The sequence below is a fragment of the Triticum urartu genome, chromosome 7A (assembly GCF_056163025.1).
Source record: "Triticum urartu cultivar PI428250 chromosome 7A, HENAU_Tu73, whole genome shotgun sequence".
In the NCBI taxonomy this organism is placed as follows: Eukaryota; Viridiplantae; Streptophyta; class Magnoliopsida; order Poales; family Poaceae; genus Triticum; species Triticum urartu.
Window position 1 is genome coordinate 280,073,003 of NC_141879.1, and position 12,354 is coordinate 280,085,356.

A 12,354-nucleotide genomic window follows, 5' to 3' on the forward strand; every position below is an offset into this window, starting at 1 on the left:
GCATATAAATAAGTTAATTGCCAGCTACTAACGTTGTAATATAACCTATTTGGCATATCAGTGCAGTATGTGGCATGATTTCTTGCTTGGGTAGGCAATTCCTTGCTTTCCCTGCCTAGACCTCCATTTATGCCCTAGGCGAGGCGTTTGGCCATTGCCTAGCGCCTAGGCATGCCTAAGCGGCTCCTAGGCACTGCCTTTTCCAACAGAGGGTATGATAGATAGATGCAGTGTATTCTAGACACAGAACACCATGTCATATGCACTTGTGATGGTGGAGTAGGGGAGATGTGCTCATCATGTACACGTATGTTCTAGAAATAGGAATACGTGTCATATTCACGGGCATTATGTGTAAAGTAAGCATATGCAATTCAAAAAAGTTAGAAGCAATAAAAGCTAGACATCATACGCAACATGCAACCACATATAATAGTGCCAATTTAGAGCAAGCACCTGTGATGGTGGAGTAGGGAAGATGTGCTCATCATCTACACAGCTACGTTGACTGTCTAGCCTTGCGTTGTCTTGCGAATCTTGTTGGGAGGATGGCAGAGTAGAATTTGTAGAGAACCTCCATTTCAGTTGCTCGGAAGGACCACCATTATCCAATGCCTTGCCAATTTCCTTCAGCTTTATTGATTTTGCATTGTGAGGTCAAACCGACAGGAAAAAGGAATATAATTTGCTCTTCATAACTCATTCATGCATGATACTGACGAACACTACTCTGATGAAAGGCAAAGTCATGATACGAGGATGGAATATGTACGAAAAAATGGACGGCTTGACATATTCACACCTATGATGTGGTAACTAAGCATAAGGCACTTCAACAAATTAGAAGCACTGCAAACTAGACACCATATGAAAGGTGCAATCAATATCACTCTGCCAAGTTAAAACTGTCTCATCATAGGTGGCGTTCATCAAACTAGAAGCAATACATGCTAGAAATCATATTCAAGATGCAAACCAATATCACACTGCCAACTTAAAGGTGTCCCATCATAGGTGACTGATGCAGGATACACAAGAAGAGTAGTTTCATGTAAGAACATGGTGTGATAGACAGATATAGTATGTACCAAAAATAGGAAAGCGTGTCATATTCACACGTATCATGTGTAAGCTAAGCAGATGCAGTTTACACTAATTAGGAGCAATACAAGCTAGACACCATATGCAACATGCAACCAGATATCACACTGCCAAGTTAGAGCAAGCACCTTGGATGGTGGAGTAGGGGAGCGGAGACTTGGACTTTGTAATGCACTATCGGTACAAGGAGAATCGGTACAGATGCTCTGTTTACATTGCTGCAGAGGACCACCATCATCGCCTTCCTTACTCTTTTCCTTCCTCTTTCTTGATTTTGCCTTGTCAAGTCAAACCCACAAGAAAAAGGAATAAAATTTGCTCTTCAGAACTCATTGATGCATGATACTGATGAACACTACTTTCATGTAAGGCAGCCGCATGATAGGAGGATGGAATATGTATGAAAAATAGGACGGCGTGACATATTGACATGTATGATGTATAAAGTGTAAATTAAGCACAAGGTGCTTGAACTTGTTAGAATCAATGCAAGCTAGAAACCATATGAAAGATGAAACCAATATAACTCTGCCAAAATAAAAGGGTGCCCTAACAAATGTATTTGACCAAATTAGAAGCAATACATGGCAACAGGCTAGAAATAATATGCAATATGCAACGAATAAAGGTGACCCATCGTAAGTGATTGATGCAGGATACAGAAGCGAGGTAGTTTCATGTAAGAACAAGGTTAACACATAGATGTAGTGTGTACCAAAAATAGGAAGGCATGTCATATTCACAGGTATAATGTGTAAACTAAGCAGATGCAATTTACCCTAATTAGAAGCATTACAAGATGGACAACGTATGCAATATGCAACCACATATCACACTGCGAAGTTAGAGCAAGCACCTGTGATGGTGGTGTGGTGGAATTGCGGTCATCAACTAGAGAGCTACATTGACTATGTTCGTTTAGCCTTGCTATTTCTTGAGAATCATGGTGGGAGGATGACACTGCACTCTTTAAACGAGTATGGCGTCTCACAGTAACCCACTGGGGTGACTGTCTCATCATAAGTGATTGACGAGGGATACAAAAGAGCATTAGTTTGATGTACGAACATGGTTAATAGACATATGTAGTATGTATCAAAAAAGGAAGGCATGTCATTATCAAAGGTATAATGTGTAAAGTAAGCAGATGCAATTTAACCAAATTGGAAGCAATACAAGCTAGACACCATATGCAACATGCAACCACATTTTACAACACAAAGTTAAAGCAAGCACCTGGGATGGTTGTGTGTGGCAATTGAGATCATCAACTGCAGAGCTACGTTTACTGTCTCCAGCTGCTGACACTGCACACTTTAGAGCGCTGAAATGCTTAGTGCTTATCTTTGAATTACACTGGAGCGACTTCTGTCTTTTCTTTTCTGCATTCATCAACACTGCGTCAGAGTCTGAAATACCCATGCATAAAAAGCCAATAGTGTGAGTATGGGTGAAGTGTGTGCACTATTACTATAGTGTAAAGGTAGCAGATAGCAGGTCGGTGAGAAATAAATGATGGGAGACATATGACAGCTCTACAACATGCATGGCACACTAAATTACTACATGATTCTATGAAAATAACAGTCGACTGAAAACAAATAGGCCAGCCCATTTTTTCTGCACCGTCCGATGTACAAAGAATGGGCAGATCGCCTTCATCTACCTCCAGCCAGTCAGTGTTGATGATCTTCCTCGAAACGCCAGCGACCACCGGCCCAGTCCCCTGCCTGCGCTCTCCCCTCGACCTAACCGCACTGCCGTGCTTGGCACCGCCCCCGGCCATCCATTCAAGCCCCGACGACCTCCGGATCGGGTGCAAGCAGCTCCTGCGCCCCACACCCCTATGATAGACACCGATGCGCCGCTTCCCCGGCGAACATGCGGGCTAGGTGCTCCGCGCGCCTAAGCGGGTGCTGCTTCTTTTAATTGTTGTTCGACTGACCCTAAATTGAAATCCAGGCAGGCTACTGACCTCTAGCAAAGGTGAAATAGTAAAGGGAGGAAACCTTGTGCATTTAGTATCACGAAGAAGATGCAGTAAGAAGCACTCAAGTAGTTTCTTTCGTGGGATGAATACGGTGTGAGCAGAGACATAAGGTTTGCACGAATAAGGGAAGAGGACTACCTCTTTCTGCTGGCAGTGTTGTGTCCTCCTTCTGTTTTTCCAACGATCTTCTTGTGGTTTTTGCTCGAAACGAGAAGTTGTGGAGGACGGTGGAGCCTTGGACGAACCCATGGCCAAGTTGTTGAGTGTGGTGCAGTGGCTGATTGTCAGTGGTGGTGAACGACGGCATAGCTGGAACAGCTCCGGTGCGGTGGACGGTTGCGACAGTGGAGCGGCAGCAGTGAGGCGCAGGACGGCGTGGTCGGGGTGGTTCTGGTACGGCGCACGTCGGCGTCGACATCATGGAGGCAGCTCTACCTCGGCTTCAGCTGCTAAGTCCTTGAGGGCGTTGCGGTTACGGTTGCGTTGGACGACGATGTTGGGGTACCGGCTCCGACGTGATGGAGGAGGGCGGCGGTGGATTGGGCGCTATGGGGTGGAGGACGGAGGAGGCTGGGGTTTCGCGGCTGGTGGAGAGGGCATTTTGGCGCCCACAGAGTATGAATGGGGAAACGGAGGGATGCGGGGAACTAAGGGGGAACAATGTTTCGATTTGCGACGCGCTTGTTTGAAATTTGGGGAAAGTTACAAACTTTGCCCCCATCTAAAATTTCGGGCATATTGTAGGTTGGGAAAGGACAGTAATCTCAGGTGTCCCAAATGTGGGCGGGATAGATTTCGGCCGAGCGCATGGGTGTTTAGGTGCCCACGGCGTATGAATGCTTCTCGGAGGCGGTTGAGACTGGCGTCTTGGTGAAGTTACAAACCTACCCCGGTTTAGACCTTTGAACATCGGGCCGATAGGCTACATGGGCCAGAGTCAGGACAGTAATTTCCTAGCACCAAACATTAGTCTTGCGCGGTTTCGGGTGACCAGAGGCCTATTTGGCGCTTCGTTCAATATTTGGGAGCAGAAGCATTAACGTTTTCGGTTCTCTTGAATTGAACTTTCAGGATTTGTCAAACTTCACAAATCTTTACTCTTCAAAATCCTAAAGTTACAATTATTTTGGAATGGAGGGGGTACATTTGAATATACATTGTACACGAGTATATATTAAAAAATATGCAACTTACCTCAGTTCATGCATGGTTCCAGATATAATCTCCTTGGTTGCAAAAAAAAGTTGGACATGCGTATGAATATATATAGCATGTTCAAACGCACAACAAAGATCGATGCCCCCTTTTACATCTGATTTACAAATGCCATTATCTCGGGTTCAAATAGATGAATGCACTTCCTATGAATTCGAATCTTCAAAAAACCCTTTATGTTGAATTCGACATGTATTCTATTCTGTAGCTAGCAATTTGGAATGTATCCATGCAAGTGACAAATGTATAAAGTGCTTCACACTAACAACATGGAGTGCACTAATTAATGTTTATATATGAATTGCAAAAGCATCCATTGCCTGTATTTCAAACCACTCTCACTCTATGGATCGATAATATGAAATAAACACATGCACATGCTAGAATTCAATAGAGTATGGGTGTCTGATAGACCGATTTTCATTCTTACGCAATTTGCAAAATTCATGATCTCATCCAAAAATAATAATGCCATTTATATTTTAATTTAATGTGTAGAACTGCCTTTTACACGTAGATGCACTATGCCTCGGCCCGTTCTCACAAACGCGCTATATATCTCTCTGTCTACCGCATAAGTGCACACACTTTATATGCATCAGCATTTCTCTTTCACACATGCTCACAATCTCTCTCAGGGTGTCAGGGAGTCTCACGCACATGCTCTCTCCATATCTCTCTCTCTCTCTTTCCGACTACTATGTACCACTCTTTTCACTAATCTCAGTTGGAAAACATTGTTTCTCTCACATGCATATATACACACGCACGGTCTCTACTAGCCCTATATACGCACATATATGTGCCTACGTGTCTCTCACACACACATTATCTTTAGGCCTCTCTCGCACACATTGCCCCCCAAACACACCTCTCTCTTACACTACCCATAGTGGGAGTAATATTGGTAGTAACATCACACATATCTAGGTTAAATAGATGATGTGGCATGTAATAAATGAAGAAAGAGATGAAAGTGGTAACATAGCTAGTTACTACTAGTATGAGTAACATCACACATATCGAGGCAAGATGTGTCTATAACCTAATAAATGAAGTGCTCTATGTTACCACACATATGTTACTTCCCACTATAATGGTAGTAACATGGAAGCGGATTAGGAGCACTCGGGTGCTCCACCCCCCCTATATTAAAAAATAATTTAATAATTCAAAAAAAAACGTCAAAAAAATCCTGGATATAATTTTGAACCAAATATGACTAGGTATTGTACTCATATAAAAAGTTTGGCCAAGGAATGATTCTCGTTAACTTCAGGGAAAAAAAGACAAATTTGTGACGACAATATAGCATGAATAGTACTTGTATCTAGCATTTTTGGGGAAATCTTTAACCCCAGATACAATAAAAGTCATTCCTTGTTTAATCTTTTTGTACGAGTGCAATACTTGGTCATGTTTGATTCCATAAAAAGTTTAGGGATTTTTTGACCTTTTTTGAATTACTAAATTATTTTTGAATATAGGGGGGGCGTAGCACCCGAGAGCTCCTATGCATTTTCGTAGTAACATAGACTAGTAACATGGGCATGTTACTAGTCTATATTACTACCCATTGTGGCTAGTCTTAGTAGTTGGCAGATATGATTTCATCATATCATTCGGTAGGATATCCCTGACTGCTAGGCTGGATGGTAATACGAGGCAAAGTTTTACCCTAGTTCGGACCCTTGCAGTTGAGGAAAAAGCCTACTCCTGGTACTGTATATTAGTGATAGGGGTGTGTACAAAGTACACGTGAATACCATGCATTGTGTGTGTGTGTATACTATCGACGAACTAGCCCCCAAGCTTCTATAACATACTGGGGGCCTAGGGTTACAAATCATATATAGTCGGCTTATCACCAGTGGGGACAGAGTCCTCCACGACTCTGGTAGCTAGCTTCGTGTTGTACGCCGAGTCCTACACATGGGTCTTCGTATAACACGTCTTGGTCCAACCTATGTGGCGCAGGATGGAACCGACCCATGAGTCCTCATGTTGACCCACCACAACTAGAAATGATGTGCCCACCACACCACACACGCAATCGAGCACTAAGAAAATAAGCATATACAATAGTACAATGTTATACATGAAAGTTAATTGCATGGTGCATCCAAAAATATTTGTTCTGCATTGTGAATGTTTATATATTCTCCTAAAATATTAGTCACGGGAAAGAGAAACGAAGGGCATATCTCTCCTTGTCTCCATCGGACACCCCCTCTTTCTACACCACTTTCACGTACGCACACAAACTATCTCTCGGCCCTCTAAAAGTATGCATGCCCACGACACATTCACGCATGACGGTCACTGTATTTCAACCTAAAGCACTATACGGTCACTGGACTTCAGAATATGCTCATTGCGGTCACCGTATACATTCTGGTGGTGATCATACGGTATCTAGCTCACGATACGTCTCCATATTTTCTTGATGACACTGATGGACTTTGCATTTGATGCGTGCTCCATATTTTGTTGACGACACTTACAGTCATTGTATTTGAAGCGAAAGCAAGATATGGTCACTGGACTTCAGAATAAGCTCATCACGGTCACCACATACATTTTGTCGTGCTAACCAACATGTGATTGGATGGTTAGGAGGACAATGGTTTCTCGAGCCCGCCAGGGTTAAAGTCCCGGTGCTCGCATTTATCCTGGGTTAATTTCAGTATTTTCCGGCGATGTGTGTTCAGTGGGAGGAGACGTTCCACTCGACTACGAGGCACCTATGGTGACTTCGTAAAATCTCAAGATCATATGCTGGCTCACTCTCTCGAAGGTGCTCATAGGGGTAGGGTCTGCGTGTGTGCGCTTATAGCGGTGAGTGCTTGCGTGTATATATGAGCCCCGCGTCTGTACCGTGTTAAAAAAATACATGTCATGGTTATTCGGTCACTAGCTCACCCGTACAACTCCGTATTTTGTTGATGACACAATCAATTGACCAGTCAAACGTTCCACGTGGCGCAACTAGTGTTGCGCCATCGAGGCGCGTAACCGTGGGGCCCACCTGTCAGCCCATATATGAAAGAAAGAAATGGTAGTTTGAGTCTGTACTATGTTAATAAAATACATTATAGGGTGATCATACGGTCACTGGCTCACCATACAACTCCGTAATTTGTTGATGACACGATCAATTGACCAGTCAAACGGTCCACATTCAGTAGCGCACATTACCATAGGGCCCACCCGTCAGCGCGTATATGAAGGACAGAAATGGTAATAAATTAGTGGTCGGTGGGTACTCGAAGTCATGAGACCTCTGGTTGGCAGTCGCCGACGGTGGGGGCGCGTTGATTGGGCGGTGGGGTGGGGATCGTCGGAGAAAAAGCTCGGCGTGGGGGGCCTAGAGGGATGGCCGGTGCGGCGGCGGACTGGCGGTGGGGAGTGGTTTCGGGGCGGGCGGGACGGCGTGGCGGCGCGGGCCGGCGGTTCGGCCAGTGGTGGTTGGTGGCTCAGGAGGGTGGAGTTTGATGATAAACTGCAGACCCTTGATTTCGTATCCAACGGCTGGAAAATCTAATGACCAGAGATGAAAAAGCCAGTCGGCTGACGTGTAGCCTCACCCCGCACGTACACATGCACGCGCGCAAGACACGCATGCATGCAGGCGTGCAACACTGACACATACACATAACGGACACATGCATGCAAGCAGGCGTGCAACACTGACACGTACACATGCACTCACGAACACACGCACGTACGCACACATGCATGCAACACTGAACATACCCTTGCACGCACACAACACTCGCACGCCTGCATGCACACAGCACACGACGCAAGACACATGCTCAACCTATACGTACATGCACCCTTTGTTAAGGACATGGATTGTTACGGGTATTAATCAATCTTATCTGTGATAAGCAGAACATTGATGTTTGCAGCGGTCTTTATGAATCACAACGTATCGAACGGGCTATCAACATAGTAGGCTTATCTACATGAAAAGGATGACATCACACTCAATCAACAATCATCGATTTATGAAATGCCCGCTTCTGACCCCCCTGGCCCACCAAAGGTTCCTCTGCTGTGCACTGCCTGCGTTGGGTCACTGACATGCAGGCCATATACCCAAAGAGCCCACACATCAGTGGAAGAACGGCGTGGTGTCCTACGTCAGAGTCGAGGGCGCCACTAGCTGCACGCCCAGCTGAACATGCCTCCTTGCCGCATTCAAACGCCTCCATGAAACCCACCCGTGTGGAAGCTGAGAAACCCACTCTGGACAAACGTCTGGCATTAAATGCAACACCGTCCGAGATCCTCCCGTCCGCCGTCTATCTAATCTCCTATTTAAACAAGGTCAAACGCCGGCCAAGAATCGCGCACCTCCACCGCTCCCCTATCTCCTCCTTCACCATTTTGTCCACTCTTACAATGGCTTACGAAGAGTAGTTATTCCGCACAAGCCATTTGTCTAGGTTTGTATCTCTCTCACACACCCACGAAGGTGGGGGACGTGCACGAAGAGAAGAGGTGCACACACGGCGCATGTACTCCCGTCTCTTTCCCAACCACACCCGCGTGGGTACACGGTGGAGCTCATTTCTGTAAGAAAAGGCAGCCCACGTGGTAATTTGACACGTGTACTGGTTGTCCACTAGATGGAGGGAGGATCGTCTACCACGGGTGAACAAACAAATTGCGACTTGACGCATTATGTTAAAAAAGAGGCAAACCATGTGGGGCCTACCTTAGAGGCAAGGCTCTATACACTGGAGTACTTTTGATGTGTCCCTTCAACTCGCAGAACGAGGAGAAGCTTGCTTAGTATGCCGTCTCCCCCGCCCACGGGTGTGGTGGCTCGTAGGATGAGGTGAAGCTTGCTTACTAGTAGTAGTACTGTACGCCTTACGCCCGCTCCCTCACCCACGCGCACGGTGGCTCGCAGGACGAGGAGAAAATTTTACTACTCCCTTCGTTTACTCCTCGTCCCTACTACCTTGGTTAGAGAGATTATCATATTGTTTGGAATATATATGTCCTTTAGTACTCCCTCCATTTACTTATACAAGGCCACTATAAAAAACATTTTGCATTTATAAAAGGCCACAAATAGTAATCGATACAAAAGTTCCTACTCCCTCCTTTCCAGTTTATGGCTCCATTTCAAAATCTCTCCAACCAAGGTAGACGGTGAGTGGTCGAATTAATTTTGTACTCCTAGTTTGCACAAGTAATTAGTATGCTCGTTTTTCTCAAGAAGTTATGTTTACCGAGGCATTAATTAGAACGAATGCATGAATGACCACTAAATTTCTATGAACTTCTACATGCATTGGTGAGTTTTCTCTTGACACTGCTTGCATTGGGTGATCTAACGCACCTCGAAATCCAACATGTGATGGTACTACTACTAGTAGTAGAATTGAGACTTATAAAACAGAAAAACGAATGTTTTTAGATGATCCCTATAAATCCTAGTGGGTACGTACTCCGTAAAATCAGATTTTCCCAAAACTAAGTCGCTCAACCTTTATTTGCTTGTTTCCCTTCCTGCCTCCTTGCCTCGAACAGACTATGCCAAACTCCCCTGCCTGTCGCCCGGGAAAAGACCTGCCCTCACCTTTTTTAGTCCGGGTTTGTATCGATGGATCGCGCGAAGCAGCAAAAACCCAAGCCGTGTCTTGTACTCCTCCGTCGACACTCGCTTTCATGAATTCTATAGTTCCTGTCGCCGACATGTGGGACATATAGCAACCGGGTCGACGTGTCAAGCACCAAATAACAGAGCAGAATAGCAGGGGGACGCACCCCAGTCGTACCGCCCCAGTAGTAGTAGTAATGAGCAATGAGACGTCAAATCACAATGCCGCACCTTCCCAGACGGACGAAGCAACCATTATTTCACACTTCGGTTCGCCATCATCTCAAACCACGTAGTATTGCTTCTACCTCAAGAGGGACACACGCATCGCCTTGGTACATCATGACACATGGGACCGCATGATAGGCCATGCTCCCCCGCCGATCGCTCGGTAAAATCACCTCATTTTTACTACTATACTTCCTCCGTATCGGTTGATACGTCCATTTTGCATCATGCTTTTATATCGATATTTATTGCATTATGGGCCGTTATTACACATTATGTCACAATACTTATGCCTATTCTCTCTTATTTTACAAGGTTTACATAAAGAGGGAGAATGCCGGCAGCTGGGATTCTGGGCTGGAAAAGGAGCAAATATTAGAGACCTATTCTGCATAGCTCCAAAAGTCCTGAAACTTCACGGAAGACATTTTCCAAATATATAAAAAATAATGAGAGCAAGAACTTCACCAGGGGGGCCACACCCTGCCCACGAGGGTGGGGGGCGCGCCCTACCCCCTAGGCGCGCCCCCTACCTCGTGGGCCCCCTAGTGGCCCTCCGGTGGCCATCTTCTGCTATATGAAGTCTTTCGATGGTAAAAATGATAAGCCATCTTCTCAGACGAAACTCCGCCGCCACGAGGCGGAACCAATCTAGGGCTCTGGCGGAGCTGTTCTGCCGGGGAAACTTCCCTCCCGGAGGGGAAAATCATCGCCATCGTCATCACCAACGCTCCTCTCATCGGGAGAGGGCAATCTCCATCAACATCTTCATCAGCACCATCTCCTCTCAAAACCCTAGTTCATCTCTTGTATCCAATTCTTGTCTCCAAGTCCGGGATTGGTGCTAGTAGGTTGCTAGTAGTGTTAATTACTCTTTGTAGTTGATGCTAGTTAGTTTAATTGGTGGAAGATCACATGTTTAGATCCTATATGCATATTAATACCCCTCTGATTATGAACATGTTTATGCTTTGTGAGTAGTTACTTTTGTTCCTGAGGACATGGGAGAAGTCTTGCTATTAGTAGTCATGTGAATTTGGTATTCGTTCGATATTTTAATGAGATGTATGTTGTCTCTCCTCTAGTGGTGTTATGTGAACGTCGACTACATGACACTTCACCATTATTTGGGCCTAAAGGAAGTCATTGGGAAGTAATAAGTAGATTATGGGTTGCTAGAGTGACAGAAGCTTAAACCCTAGTTTATGCGTTGCTTCGTAAGCGGCTGATTTGGATCCATATGTTTCATGCTATGGTTAGATTTACCTTAATACTTTTGTTGTAGTTGCGGATGCTTGCAATAGAGGTTAATCATAAGTGGGATGCTTGTCCAAGTAAGGGCAGAACCCAAGCACTAGTCCACGCACATACCAAATAATCAAAGTACCGAACGCGAATCATATGAACATGATGAAACCTAGCTTGACGATATTCCCATGTGTCCTCGGGAGCGCTTTACATCATATAAGAGTTTGTCCAGGCTTGTCCTTTGCTACAAAAAGTATTGGGCCACCTTGCTGCACTTTATTTAATTTTGTTACTTGTTGCTCGTTACAAATTATCCTATCACAAAACTATCTGTTACCACTTATTTCAGTACTTGCAGAGAATACCTTGCTGGAAACCGCTTATCATTTCCTTCTGCTCCTTGTTGGGTTCGACACTCTTACTTATCGAAAGGACTACGATAGATCTCCTATACTTGTGGGTCATCAAGACTCTTTTCTGGTGCCGTTGCCGGGGAGTGAAGCGCCTTTGGTAGGTGGAATTTGGTAAGGAAAAATTTATACAATGTGCTGAAATTTACCGTCACTTATTACTATGGAAAGTAATCCTCTGAGGGGCTTGTTCGGGGTATCTTCACCCCGACCAGTAGAGCAAAGAGTCGCTCCTCAACCTACTCAACCTACTGAAAATGAAAATGAAAATGAAAATTCCTGCTTTGAAATTCCTTCGGGTATGATAGAAAAACTGCTAGCTAATCCTTTTTTAGGAGATGGAACAAAACATCCTGATGAGCATCTGATATATGTGGATGAAGTTTGTGGATTATTCAAGCTTGCAGGTGTACCCGGAGATGTTGTTAAGAAGAAGGTCTTCCCTTTATCTTTGAGGGGAGATGCATCGACATGGTATAGGCTATGTGATGATATGGGGTCTTGGAATTACAAACGATTGAAATTGGAATTTCATCAGAAGT